At 38.3% G+C, this 15,422-nt stretch overlaps 1 pseudogene; it reads right to left on the bottom strand.

The window, feature by feature from the left end:
• Nucleotides 1-1,253: 1,253 nt before the first annotated feature.
• Nucleotides 1,254-5,092, bottom strand: LOC130045231 (ribosome biogenesis protein BMS1 homolog; annotated as a pseudogene).
• Nucleotides 5,093-15,422: the final 10,330 nt, after the last annotated feature.

Raw genomic sequence — 15,422 nt, 5'->3', positions numbered from 1 at the left:
TGGTGAAGCAACACAATTTATTATACACCCTGCAGACTGGTCACATTTATCATCTTATAGCTAATCAGGCATTTTTGAAAAAGCATATGCAGAAATGTAAGCACAAGGGATGTGTGTGTGTGAGTGTATATGTGTGAGTGTGTGTGTGCATGTGTGTATGGTGTGTTCCTCTTTCAGAAACGCATGTATTGTTAATAGATTATTTTGGTATTGAAGTGTAAAAAAAATTAGTATGACCTCTTTTTAAATTTTACTTTCGGGTTTCCTACATTATGTTTCCATTACACTGGGAACATGGTTTAATTCTGTATAGCTATATAATCATTTCAAGTTTCATGTCATATAAAAGTGCTGCCTAAAGCTCCTGGAGGGCAGGATGACAAATTTTTATGAGTAATGTGGGTACTTCTGAAGTGAATTGAACCAAATTATCCCATTGCTTAACCAATCTTATGATTCTAGAAGCACTTGCTATGTTGGAGCTCTTTTAAAATGTTTTGTTTACTAGCTGACAAAAAGAAAAATGTTAGGGCTTTTAATATAGTTGGGTCCTTTTAAAATACTTTCTATACTACCTGGCATAAAGAAATAATATAAACTTATGATATTTTTTATTCATATCTAGAAATAATATAATTACACTAGCATGATAAATCATTTTTCTTTGAGCTATTACTTGCCCATAAGGATAAACTAATATTTTCATAGGCTAGACAGAGAGGAGGTACTATTCCTAAAATATTTTGATATTCATCACATACCTGGAACAACTTTATTTGGGAAGTCTAAGTACTATTTAATAAGACTATTTAAGATACCCGTTGTGATGAAATGCTTTCTACTTTGCTATTATTGATTAAGAAGTTAATGAATAACCTCTTATAGCTTCATAGAGATAAATTTTAATAAATGCTTTAGATCAATGGCCTCAAGTATTACTACATAAAATAACTTGTGAATTTTGTTTAATTTTTTTTAAACAGGAAAATATTTAATGATTTTTTTGGTGGCGCAAACAAATTGAATTAGATAAAAGGAATGTGAGGGAAACTACAAAACCATAAATTAAATTATTTTCAATTTTGGCATAACCCAGGCACTAGGAATGAACAGGTGACCTATCAGCAGTTTTCATTTTTCCTTTCAAAGGCACAGTCTGGACGGTATATCCAATAAAAAGGTCTTCCTTGTTCTTTACACAGTAACACCAGAAACAATCACCTCTGCAGGTGCAAAGGGCAATCAGTCTAAGCTCACATAGGTTGCTCAGCTGGTCCTTTTAGACTGGACTTCTGATTTCTTTGTTTTTTTTCTGACCTTGAATTCGGAAAAGCTTCTTCCTGAGATCCTTCTGTTGTTTCAATTTTTCTTTTTCCTCTTTCTGCTTCATTTTGAAGTGTTCTTTATTGTGCTGGTGGCGTTGCTCCTTGGCCTTCTTCATCTTCTGACTGTGCACTGTACTCAGAGCATCAAGCAGCGCAAGGATCTTCCTTTCATGAGGGTTCCATATGACAGCTGGTCTTATTCTGTCCTTCAGTGTCTTGCCTGCCTTTGCTTGAGTCTTAGGCTTGATCTTAAATTGCAGGGCCTTCTGCAAGGCCTTTGGAAAATGCAGAGAATTAAAATGCTTCTTTTGCCTCATGATTGGCTTATAGAGAGAATCCTTGTTGGGCTTCAGTTTACCCTGAGCAAGCCGTAGCTGGCCAGTAGTGTGCATTCCTGACTAGGTGTCTTTTTCACCAATGGGTTTCAACAAAGATGTGACTGGGTTATAAAAGGCTGGAATGGAAACAGGATACCAAGTTCTCGTGAAGATGATATCGCTCATCAGTAATTTATCCACAAAGCTGGCCCGGAAAGCTGGCCCGGAAAGCTCTTTCTGGAGCCCAGAGGGCTTTCTTGATCTGTCCCCTTATTCCACGATGGTTCGAATGACTGCACCTTCAAATTTTGCAACTTCTAAGGCAGAATTAGACATTTCCTTAATGAAAGAAATATTATTGAAAATTTTATACGGAAAGCCAGTGAGCTTTAATTTTTTCACAATTTTTATGGATTTATCCAGATCAAAGACAACTCCTGTGGCAGCTATCCAGAAATCTGGCATTGTGCCACTAACAAACTGCCAGGAACCCTGTTCCCTGTAGAGTGATGGGACCCCAAAATGTTGCTACACAGTGCATGTGCTGTGGAGTGTATTTTAGAAGCCTCTGTCTTCCATTGTGGTCTTCGATATAAAACAGTGGGATGGTCTGAAATTTCTTCCACCCTACAGAAAAAATGATTGGATCTCAGGACTTGAGGATTTTTTTTATACCAGCGATGTTTCTTCCGATGCATCTGCACATATCCAACATTGCCTTCACTATTGCCCAAACCACCCAAAATAATTGGGTAATGTGGGTCAAAGTTGAGCACAAATTCACAGAGAACATTTTCTATCTCAATTCAGATGTACATTCCAAGTCTAAAACCCTCATACTGAACTCTGGCATCATCATCTTGATCTTCAAATTCTGCTTGGGTAAGCTGAGCTTGCTTACGCATTTCACCTTTTAGATCATCAAAGTACATGCTCTCTCCTTCATCATATTCTGCATCAAACATCTCCTTCAATTTTCTTCTTCTCCAACTGTTTTTTCTTGGTGCTTTCTTCTTCACTGGGGTCAATTTTTTCCTTGACTTCTTCCTCCTCATCTTCAATCTGAGAATATGAATTGTATTTTCCTTTGTGCACATCCCCCATTTCCGAGTCTTCAAAGTCACCATAGAGCTCCTCATCTTCTGCTAAGATCTTGGCTGCATCTTTATCCTCTTCCCACTTCCCAGTCACAAAGCAATCTCTGAGACTGTTCATAACCTCCTTTAAATCCCAATCATGGGCGACCTCCAAGTGAAACCTGGAGCAGTTCAAAGGATCAGCCTTGTGCTTACACTCCCTGGCTGGCTGGCTGACACGAAACAATCCTCCAGCTCTTCCCCATCATCACCATCTTCTTCATTATCTCCTGTCACTGTTTCATAAATGAACTTCTGGAGATTTGGAGTTGTCTGCTGCTGCTTTAGAAAGGGTCTTCTGCTTTCCTGGAAAGATCTTCCTTCTACTTGAGGACTCCTGAAGTTTCTACAGAATCGTTGTTTTCTTCCTTGTAATCATCTCCCTCTTTGAGTAAATCTTCTATATGGTCTCATCAATTAAGTTCTCTGAACTCAGTTTATGACCGCTGATTACTTGAGGTGGCTTAGGAAACTTTCCTCCATTATCTTCATTTTCTGAATCCTTTTCCTCTGCGCTAAGAGAGGAACTTTCTTCAAATTCATCTTCAGATGCAAATGCCTCTTCAGCTGTTTAATGACCTGAATCTGAAATGGTGGCAGTTGTTTTTTGCAATGCCAAAGACTTCTCCAGATTCAAACTGTCCCTCAAACCACTAGCTTGTAACTAGCCCACTTTATCACCTTCTTGGAGGCTCTAAAATACCTGTTGTCTTTCCTACAGGGGAATCTTCGTCATTGCTTTCATCAGCTTCCTCTACTTCTCCACCCTCCCAGCCCCTCTCAAGGTCATCATCGCTATCAGCAAATGCTGGCAAATCCACCTCAGCATATTCTTCCATCTCTTCAAGTCTCTGTTGTTTGACATGTTTCCTGGTCACACAGTCTTTATCAGGCATTTCAGCATCTTCTTCTTCTTCTGTTTCATCATCAGTAGAGATATTTTCCAATCTGTCATATTCAGACATTTCTTCATCATCTTCATTATCACTATCATTAGACTCATTTTCTTCATCTCCAAAAACAGCTTTCCGATGCACTCATTCAGTTTTCAAATCCACACATTTTTCCTGTTTTGGCATCAATAACCCTTGATTATCTATATCCTCTGACCCCAGTGGTTTGGAATCAGAAAAAAAAGTGCCACTCTACTTGAAGCCATTTTTGCATCAATGGTGGCATCGGTGGAAATAAGATTATGGACCAGTTCATGGGTGGACTTCATCTCATCTGATTCCTGAGAGCCATGGCTGCCACCGAGGTCAACATAGACAGCATCTTTGTCATACAGCACACCACCAACTCCTGAGAGAGGGGCATACACCAACTTCTCCTTCTAATTAAAACAGTGCTTCTTTTGTTGTTCAGGAAGTGCACAGGGGTCGGGGAGGAAACTAACCTCACTTACAGCAAAAACCCCTACCCCTGATATGTGGATTTGGCTGTTATTTTTCAAGTGTGCTCCTCTTAAATAACCATAAAGAGTCTCATTTCAGTCTCATTTGTTCGAATATCTTCTGAGTTTGTCAAATCTTCCATCCTGTCCTCCAGGATGTAAGGATGAGAGGTTTGCCATGTAAGAGACCTAAACTTCATAACCATAATAAAACGTTCCAAATTGTGAATTTCTTGGTTTTGGTATTCTCCATCCACCATTACACAGAGGAAGAACAGTTTGGCACCTGGGTAGACTTCTGTCCAATTCCTGTGTTTTAATCCCTTCTTCATTTTCTTCAGTTTATTATATTTGAAGGAATCAAGATGAGTGAGAATACCCATAATTTTAGGAAAGCCATGTACTTGGCAGATATTTAGAAATTCAGTTGTTTCCATTTCAAACCCAAAGATGGCATCGATGAGCATCAGAACAAAATCCACTACTTTAGCCAGATCAATCATCATGTTTATGTCACAATCACATTCAATAATGGTTAGTCTGCATTTTTTACTTGACACAATGGTTACAGGACCTCTGATCTCTGTCAGCTTCTGCCCGATGAAGTTCCTTATGAGGCAGCGGATCAAGGTACTCTGTCCAACTTTTGGAGTCCCCATAACCACCATCACTATTGGTGGGGGCTCTAGATGGGTTCGATAAACCACTGGAATATGATGCTTTTTTGTCTTTAAATCCTGAGTCCTGTGAAAGAAACGAGTCATCCGTACAGCAGATTTTACTGCAAAAGCCTTGAGGTTTCTTTTATGATCATATTCCTCATCTCCAAGTTGCAGATCTTGCAGGTGTCATTTTTTTTTTCTTCTCAGCTTTGGGCCCACTGTTTTTCTGTCTGTGCTTCTTCTGGTCCTTAGTCTCCATTGTGCCTTTTTCACCGATTCACAAGTAATGTTAATCTACATGGGTCCACAGCCACTGCTGCTCCAGCCCTGAGTTTTGTTAAATTTTAAACTTCAGCATAACAAATTGAGTGTCTAATTTCCTAAAAGACACAATAATCCCAGTATCTTTTAAATTTTAATTAGACTTTTTAAAAATTGAATTACTGTGGGACAGTTGGTGGGTGTAGCGCCTACATACTGGAAGATGAGGGATCTGGGTGGAGGAGGCCTGGCTGTCCTCTTGGGGCATAGATCTATAAGCCTGCTCAGATTGGGACTGGGGCCTCCTCCACCCAGATCCCCCCATCTTCCAGTATGTAGGCATTACACTCACCAGCTTCCCCCAGAGCCATGTAATCCCATCAACAGCCAAGAACCAGAAACTATAAAACACTGCTCCCAAAAGAGAACAGCGGAGTCTCCTGCCATCATGCCTGGCTGTCCTCACCAGGACCCTTGGAAGAGAGTGGGTTGAGTCTCCCTCCTCATCCTGAGCAGAGGCCTGGAAGCTGAAGACCTTTGGTTCTAGCCACAGCCATGCTTAAGACCACTCTCCACACGTTCGGATGAGCCTCACACATAAAGGAACCAGCAGAGGAATCCAGGTGTGCAGGACCTGGGGTGTATATCTCCAAGCCTGCTCAAATTGGGACTGGGCCTTCTCCACCCAGATCCCCCATCTTCCAGTATGTAGGCATTCCACCACCAACTGCCCCCAGCACTGTGTAATTCCATCAACGGCCAAGACCCAGAGACTATAAAACCCAGCTCCCAGAAGCAACATCTTATTATCTAGTTCTTACTCTGGAGAACCTGACAGGCTACCAAAAGTATCCTGCCCACACGGCAGAGTCTGTGAGCAACAGAATGACAGTGATACACTGACTGTGGGACAGACCCTTACAAAGCAGCTCATGATAAGTTTTCAGTCATGCAGTGTTCCAATACCCATCCCTCCACCAGTATATATTTCCCACCACAAGTGTGCCCAATTTCTCTTCCATCAACCTGCCCCCCATCCTTGGCCTGCCTCTATGGCAGGAGATTTTTCTCCCTCCCCCACTTTCTCTCTCCCTCTTTTTCTCTCCCTCTCTCTCTTTCTCTCTTTCTCTTTCCCTCTTTCTCCTCTACTTCCTTCCTCTCCCAAACACCCTAACCTTCACCTCTCCTTTTGCACATTGTGGATTGCAATACAGATACATCATGAACATCCCTCTACCACTTTCAACCCTCAGTTCTTATCCAGTGTGATCATCCCAGCTACCCTTGTTATTCAGGTCTCGTCTCTATCCTGCCTACCCTCCACCCCTCACACACTTGTGTTTGATTCCAACTATTGGCCATTCCTCCTAGTCCCTGTTTTCCCTACTTATGGATTTTACTCTTCTACTATATACTTTTTGTATACCATAGTGAATAATGACAATATCAACCAAAAAAAGCAAAATTTTAGAAACCATTGATAAGTCACAATTGGAATTCCATAAGTAAAGTGTTCATTACCCATTTAAGAAGCTGTACTTTTCAAAAAACTTTATTTCAAACTGGTGGTGAAGAGGATGTAGTCTGTAGCTAGGTGAACTGAAATTTAATGTGCACAGTGCTCTTTTCTACTATTACAACTTATTTAATTTCTAATTTTCTTGTCTATTAGGAGAGTTTTTATACAGAAAAGCCATGAATGTGAACACTACTGTAACTATGTTACCTGAACTATAATTTAAAAGGAAAATATGGATTCAAAATAAATAAATCAATAATACCTCTTATGTGAAGTAAATATTTTTCTGTAAGGTGTTCTATATCCTACCTAGTTCAATAACATGCCTTGTTTATTTACAACACAACCTAAATAGGTAGTTGCAAACTAATGATATGTTATATAGTCCACAGGTCTTATGGCTTATTTTTATAACCTTTTTTATAATGACAAAGGCTCTGTCTTTGACCAAATTTAAGCAAAAATTTTCTGAGCCCTCATCCCCATGCATTTACTGTGCTCCAACTAGTACTGAGTTATCTTTGAGCAAGAATCTTGATACATTAGTGCAGTGAGATTTTTTACCTTTCATGTCTGATTACCCTTACCTACTTGGAGCAAGAATCCTGGTCTCTGCTATTGGCAAAAATCTTATTTTCCTTGATATCCCCTCCTAGTGTTTTTTTTTTTATCGACTGATCCATTCACACTTTTTCTTAACTACAAATTCCCAGATACCTTTGCTCTAATTGGAATTTGGCCTGTTTCTTCCTCCTCCACTATTTAACAACTATTACAATAGTCCTGAGTATGCCTTATTATGTCAACAAGTGTAAAGGTTTTTTTTAAAAACAATAAGGAGAAGCTGATGTTTAGATGTTTGCATATAACTGACTCCATAATTTGTAAGGGGAAAAGCAGGAAATAGGTGAGGTGACTCCTGAAGAAGCACAGGTCCTGGGATTCCCAGAGCACTTACACAAATGACCCCTTAGGGCAGGGCCAGCTCTAAATTCTGAACACTGCTAAAAGCAAAAATGGTATAGTGGCACATGCCTTGCATGCAGTTGATCCAAGTTTGATACCCTCATGACCCCTGAGCGATGCAAGGTGTAGAACCCGAAGGCCCTAGTCACTGACGGGTGGTGGGTTATTCCCAGCACTATAGATCCTTAGCAGCACTGCAATTGAACTGCTGGTGTCTGCCCCTTGGGCCCTCTGGATACTCCTTGGGGTATCCCCTCCTCCCCTCTAAAGAAGTTGGTCTTTTCTGCCCCTTGGGGCCTCTGGATAATCCCTGGGGTATCTTCTCCCTTCAAAAGAAGTTGGACTTTAATAAGAACATTTTATGTAAATTATGATAAACCAAATTAGAAATCTTATATATGTGTGTGTGTGTTTGTGTACACATATATACATAAGGACTATAGGGACTATTTCCTGGATATATATATATATATATATATATATATATATATATATTTAGCCAGGTGATTTATGAATAACATATACAGTTATAATAGTTATATAGTTATATATGGTTTTATATATAGATACGCATAAAGTTATACTGTATATAGTTATATATAGTTTCATATATATATTTAGTAAACAGAAATATTATATATTTCACCAATCACCAGCCTCAATTAAATAATTGTTAAAATTTGTGATCACAAAATATAATGATTATTGGTTGTTTTTAACAACCAATCTTACATTATATTCAAAGATTTAGGATTCAGACTATAGAGACTATTTCTTGGGTAAGGATAGTTGCATCAAGAGAATAGTTATGTCCACAGCTATGCCATTAACTCAGAACCTAATAACAGTCTTTTTGTTTCTTGACACATTCAATTGAGATCATGTTCTACTGTTTCATGCTAATAGTAAGGTCAGATTGTGCATAAGTGGGAGAGGGGGGCCTCTGCCTCACTGCACAGCACCCCCGGAGCTCTCTGATGTTCTCTAACAGTGCTATACTTTTTATCACAAGATCAGAGATAAAGCTTAAATTACACAATCCCTTGGAAAAAGTAATAGTGATTTAAGCATGTTCAAAGCTCGTTTTAATTGATTTTACAGGAAGATTTGTGTTTGTTTACTAAGAGCAGGTCGGAGGAGCGGAAGTGGAGGAGAATAAATCGACTTAGAGTAATTCTTTCAGAGGAAGGTATAAGTGGAGATCGAAGTTGGAAACAAAGGTCCTAAGGTAAAGCCATTACTCTGCTACTTTTACCATTTGCTAAGGACCATGTTAAGGAGAAGATTCCAATCAGTGTCTGTCCCCTTCGTCCCCCCCCCCCCCACACACACACAGGAAGTTAAAGGAAAGAGGACAGAGAAAGGAGCTTCTGACTCTAGCCACTTTTGCTCTACATATAATTTATACTGAGTCAGTCAGAATTCTGCAGCAAAGCAGAAACAGTATAGGAGATGCACATATATGTAATGAAGATTTATTGTTAAATCATCTGGTGAGATGGTTGTACTGACAGCCAAGCCCCAAACTTGTAGGGCACATAGGTGGACTTAGAGGGAACTCAGACATTCAGACAAGCACCAACGTTGCAGTTCAGAAACAAACTCCTCCTTCAGTAGGAAATTTGATTCTTTGTTTAAAGTTTAAAGCTTATTAGGTGAAAATCACTAATAATGAAAGGTAAACCCTTCACTTAAAGTCAATTGTGCAAAAAGTAAATGGATAAAAGTGAAAAATTATTATGTATTGTAATCTGAGCCAAATTAATATGTACTGTAGTCTGATCTACTTACATAATTTGTATTTATTTGGATTTAAAAAAAAGAAAGCTAGCATAGCATTCATATACAGATTATACTGGTGGTCTAAGTTGTCTCATATTGCTTGGTCTGTTGTGGGTATGGCTAAATATATGAAGTTAATCTTTTCATTCTTTGAGTGTTTTAGCATACTATATTTCAAAACTAATTACAGGCAACTAAGTTCAGAACTCAAGACAGTATAATTTTGCCATGTGCTTGAATGTGTGTTTGAATATCATTTATTAAAAATTTACCCTCAAGTAGAATAAGTTTCATATCTTTACATATAGGCAAAAATTTTAATAGACAGTATAGAAGAAAGTTATAGCTGCTTCTGTGCTAGACATCCTCTATGACATACAGAATGGAAGTTCTACAGGTAAACTCCATGTTCTCAGACATTGTTTAGCCCATCCTCTATTTGTGTTTACATGCGTTTAAATTTTAATGTTAGAAAGGATTTCACCTCAATCTTTTAAAAGTATCCTTTGTTTCTTTGAAAGAATAGATTTTAGATCAGCAGGACAAAGTGCCTGAGAGACAAGAGAATCATAGCCTGTAAGCTCCACTGATATTTCCCCACTCTGTTTCACCAGCTGTACAGGAGCCTAGGATGGCTGTTTTAATCTGATATGTCCAAGATATTTTATGGGTAACTGTTGAAGACATTCTTCATTTGCTCAGTGATAATAGACTTCTGAGTCCAACTGTATCAGTTTCAAAGAACAGACATTATTTACTTCACATGTTTGTGGTCTCACCTGTTGTGAGAAACCTAAGTGGGTTGTTAAGTTTGAGAAGGTAAAGAAATGATAGGGCAGCTTCAGTTGCTGGGGTGCAGGTCATACATATCTCCTTACACATAATCATAGTCAGCAAGATCCTCAGTCTCATACTGAGAATCTTTTTTTTTTTTTGTACTGAATTTCACTTTCCTCTCATATTCTTCTCTTTAGTTGAGGATTCCGTTTCATTGGCTGATGGGAACTTGCTCTTTGTCACATCAGACTACCCTCTCTCTAAGCACCGGTCTTCTTCGAGTTTGATTTTCAATGAAAACCTTCATGTGCTATATCAAAAGAAGGAATAAAGAATGGAGGGATACAATCAGGAGTCATCGCCACTTGGAAAATGTCCTTGTCCATGAAAGTTAATTTATCTTTTGCTGGGGACTTTCTCACTTTGAGCAGGTACAAGTAAATACTCTTCAATAGTGCTCTTCATGACCAGCTGAGTTGCTGTTGACAGCGTGATTTCAAACTGAGGGTAGATTGAGATCCACACTCTGAACTGATTGATCCACACTCTCTCCTGAGGACTGAAGAGGATCTTCTCTTTTATTAAACCAGCTAGTTCTCATTACATCACGTCATGGTCAGATGTCATGAGCATGGCAACAGGTGATAAAGAGCCTATTACACCCTTACACAAATTTACAAGGTGATTCATGCAATTCCATTGCACTAAGGCACATCCATTATCTGCTGTAGGATACAGCTATTTTTCAGTGGTGAATTTAAGATAGTATATTTATATGTTGATTTTCAATGATATACACCTGAAACTTACATAATGTTATAGTGTAAAATTACTTCAAAAAATTTAAAGGTATTTTGTTTGTCACTAATGTGACTGCAACATTTGGGAAAGAAAATAGAGTAAAATTATTCCATATATTTATCCTGACAAAGGTATTTATACCAGTGTGTGAAACTGGCTTTGTATTTGCTGTTAAAGTATGAGTAGGATAGTTTGTTGCTACACCTAGCACATACTAAAAGATTTAGGTTTATTTGGACTCACCAGAGTGGGCTTTGTGTTCAATTTAAAATGTGTATTTGCCAGCCACCAGGACTCCTTTTTCCAGCTAAACTCTCACTCAAACTGGATGGAAGGATACACCATTTTATAGATAAACAAGGGTACAGGAACTTCATAGACTCAAAACCAAACCTAAAAGAAGGATTAAAGGAGCTCCTGTAAGATAAGAAGGAAAACACTTATGAGCACTACCAATCGCTAAGAAAGATGGTACAAAAGCTTATGACAATAATATCTTTCAATGTCAATGGTCTAAATACACAAATCAAGAGACACAGAATGGCAAAATGGATCCAGAAACTGAAACCAACATTCTGCATCTACAAGAAACTCATTTGAGCAGTAAGAGCAAACACAGACTCAAAGTTAAAAGATATAAAACAATCCTGCAAGCAAACAGCTCCCTCAAAAAGGCTGTGGTGGCCATACTAGTATCCGACAACATAGAGTTCAGGTTGAAAAAGATTAGAAGGGACAGAGAATGCCATTTTCTATTTATCAAGGGATACATAAAACAGGAAGAAATCACACTCTTAAATGCATACATACCTAATGAGGGGCCAGATAAATACTAAAACAACTGCTAACAGATTTTAAGGAGGACATTGCTAGCAACACAATAGTAGTTGGAACTTCAACATCACCTTATCACTTCTGTAGATCAAGAAGAACAAAACTGAGCAAGGAAACAATGACTTCAGAGGAAGAAAAAGAAGAGAGAGGGCTAATAGACCTATACAGGACTTTACATCCCAAAAAGAAAGAATATACATTCTTTTCCAGAGCACATGGAAAATTTTCCAAAATAGACCACATGCTAGGCCACAAAACATACCTCAATAGAATAAGGAAGATAGAAGTAGTATCAACAATCTTTTCAGACCGTGATGCAGTGAAGGTAGAAGTGAATCAGGTAAATACATCGAAAAACAAATCAAACACCTGGAAATTAAACAACTCTATGTTGAACAATGAGTGGGTTCGGAAGGAAGTCAAAGACAAAACCAAAAGATACCTGGAAACAAATGAGAAAGAAGACACAAGCTACCAGAACCTATGGGATGCAGCTAAAACTGTGCTAAGAGGAAAATGTATAGCGTTACAAGCATTCCTAAGGAAAGAAGAAAGGGCTTACATAGATAACCTAACCACAAGGCTCAAGAGTTTAGAAAAAAGACCAACAAAAGGAACCCAAAATTGGCCGAAGTAAAGAAATAATAAAACTTAGAGCAGAAATTAACGACATGGAAACCAAAAAAAAAAAAAATCCTAAATGTCAATGAAACCAAGAGCTGGTTCTTTGATAAAATAAATAAGATTGATAAACCACTAGCAAGACTCACAAAGAAAGAAAGAGAACCCTAATAAACTGAATCAGAAATGAAAAAGGGGACATTACAACAGAAACCAATAAAATACAAAAGATTATCAAAGACTACTTTGAGAGTCTGTATGCCAAGAAACAAGAGAACCTAGAAGAAATGGATAAATTCCTGGATTCCTATCATCTCCCAAGACTGAACCAGGAAGACTTGGGATACCTGAATAGACCCATTCATATCAAGGAAATTGAAGCGGTAATCAAAAGTCTTCCCCAAAACAAAAGCCCAGGCCCAGAGGAGTTCACAAGTGAATTCTTCCAAACATACTAATAAAACCTTTAGCCAGATCTCCTCAAGCTTTTTCAGGAAATTGAAAAAACAGGAACCCTCCTAAACAGCTCGTCTGAGGCACATATCTCCCTAATACCTAGAGCAAACAAAGACACCACCAACAAAGAAAACTATAGTTCAATATCCCTGAAGAACATGGATGTGAAGATCCTCAACAAAATATCAGCAAATAGAATCCAACAACTCATCAAAAAAATCATACACCACGAACAAGTGGGATTCATCCTGGGGATGCAAGAGTGGTTTAACGTTCGGAAATCAATAAACATAATCCATCATATCAACAAAAGTAAAAAATAAACACCATATGATTATATCAATAGATGCAGAGAAAGCTTTGGACAAGATCCAGCACCCGTTATGAAAACTCTCATCAAAATGGGTTTTGAAGAAACTTTCCTCAAGATAGACATAGCCTTCTAAGACAAACATATGGCAAGCATTATCCTCAAAGGGGAAAAACTAAGCACCTTTCCTCTAAGATCAGGGACAAGACAAGGATGCTCACTATAACCACTTCTGTTTAACATAGTACTGGAAGTACTTGCAATAGCGATTCAGCAAGAAAAAGACATTAAAGGTATCCAGATAGGAAAGGAAGAAATCAAGCCTTCACTATTCACAGATGATATGATATATGATATATGATATATCTCGAGAATCCTTAATCCTCTATCAAGAAACTCCTAGAAAAATAGCCTTGTATAATAAAGTTACAGGCTATAAAATCAACGTCCCCCAAATCCATGGCCTTCCTATATGAAAATAATGAGAGGAAAGTGACATGAAAAAAAAAATACCATTCACATTTGTGCCCCAGAAAATCAAATACTTAGGAATGAGCCTAACTAAAGAGGTAAAGATTTCTACAATGAAAACTACAAAACGCTACTCCGTAAAATAAAAGAAGTTACAGAGAAATGGAAACATATCCCCTGCTCATGGATAGGAAGAATCAACATCGTCAAAATGGCAATACTCCCCAAAGCATTATACAGATTCAATGCGATCCCTATAAGGATACCCATAAAATTCTTCAAAGAAATATATCAAGCACTCCTGAAATTCATATGGAACAACAAATGCCCACAAATAGCTAAAGCAATACTTGGGGAAAAAGACATGGGGAGGGCATTATTACCCTCCCCAACCTCAAACTCTACTACAAAGCAGTAAAAAATAAAAGAGCATGGTACTGGAACAAAGCCAGGGCAGCAAACCAATGGAACAGGGTGGAATATTCGTATATACAACCCCAAATGTATGAACATCTAATTTTTGATAAGGGAGCAAGAAATGTGAAGTGGAACAAGGAAAGCCTTTTCAACAAATGGTGCTGGCATAACTGGACAACCACATGTAAAAAATGAGCTTAGACCTTGACCTAACACCAGGCATAAAAGTCAGATCAAAATGGATTAAATATCTCAACATCAGGCCAAAATCCATAAGATACATTGAAGACAAGGTTGGCAAAATCCTCCAAGATATTGAGGATAATGGTATCTTCAAAGATGACACTCCGCTGACCAACCAAGTGGAAACAGTGAGAACCAAATGGGACTATCTTAAATTAAGAAGCTTCTGCACCTCAAAAGATACAAAAAAAAAAAACCAGAATACAAAGGCAATCTACAGAATGGGAAAGAATATTTACCCAATACCCATCTGATAAAGGGTTGAGATCAAGAACATTCAAAGCACTGATTGAACTCTACAAGAAGAAAACAACTAACCCCAACAAAAAATGGGGTGATGAAATAAACAGAAACTTTCACAAAGAAGAAATAAGAATGGCTAAAAGGCACATGAAAAAACTCTCTACATCACTAATCATCAGGGAGATGCAGATCAAAACAACAATGAGATATCATCTCACACCACAGAGACTGGCCTACATCAAAAAGAACAAAAGAAACTGGTGTTGGCATGGAGGTGGTGAGAAAGGGACTCACTCTCCTTCACTGCTGATCGGAATGCTGACTGGTTCAGCCCTTTTGGGAAACAGTATGGACGATTCTCAAAATATTAAAAATTGAGCTCCCATTTGACCCAGCAATACCACTCCTGGGAATATATCCCAGAGAGGCAAAAAAGTACAGTCGAAATGACATCTGCACTTGTATGTTCATTGCAGCACTGTTCACAATAGGCAAAATCTGGAAAAAACTCGAGTGCCCAAGAACAGATGACTGGTTAAAGAAATTTTGGTACATCTACACAATGGAATACTATGCAGCTGTTGGAAAAGATGAAGTCATGAAATTTACATACAAGTGGTACTATATGGAAAGTATCAGGATAAGTTAAATGAGTGAGAAAGAGAGGGACATACATAGAAAGATTCATCTTAATATAAAGTAACAAAATAGGAGAATAATACCCAAAAATAGCCTAGATAAGTACTAGGAGGTTCACTCCATGGCTTGGAGGCCAGCTGCACATGCTAGGGGAAAAGGCAGCTCAGATAGAGATGGGAGCACCATGTAAAGGGTGATGGGAGGATCCTCCCAGAATGGGAGATGCATGCTGAAAGTAGACTATAGAAC

This window comes from Sorex fumeus, unplaced genomic scaffold (genome assembly GCF_029834395.1).
Source record: "Sorex fumeus unplaced genomic scaffold, SorFum_2.1 ptg000128l, whole genome shotgun sequence".
NCBI classification, from domain to species: Eukaryota; Metazoa; Chordata; class Mammalia; order Eulipotyphla; family Soricidae; genus Sorex; species Sorex fumeus.
Note: the sequence above shows the minus strand (reverse complement) of the source record. Positions and strands in the feature narration are given on the sequence as shown.